Raw genomic sequence first — 315 nt, 5'->3', positions numbered from 1 at the left:
GTGGGGTGCCCCTCCCCCCCCCCCCCCCAGCACATCCCAAGTCCTGTTGACAGGCAGGGAACCTCTGCGGGAACACCTCGCGCCCACCGGCGGCCGCTCCGGTGGGGCTGAGCCTGTACTACGAGAGCCTGTGCCCGGCCTGCCGCTGGTTCCTGGTCCAGCAGCTCTTCACCACCTGGTTGCTCCTGCCCTCCGAGGTCCTCAACATCACCCTGGTGCCCTACGGCAACGCCCAGGTAGGAACCTGAGCCGGTGCCGCGGGAGCTCCTCCCGGTGTTCCCGCCGCCGCTCAAATCCCGGTTGGTGCCGCAGGAG

This window comes from Chaetura pelagica, unplaced genomic scaffold (genome assembly GCF_000747805.2).
Source record: "Chaetura pelagica isolate M959 unplaced genomic scaffold, ChaPel_1.0 scaffold595, whole genome shotgun sequence".
Taxonomy (NCBI): Eukaryota; Metazoa; Chordata; class Aves; order Apodiformes; family Apodidae; genus Chaetura; species Chaetura pelagica.
The sequence above is the reverse complement of the archived record's forward strand: the minus strand, read 5'-3'. Positions refer to the sequence as shown.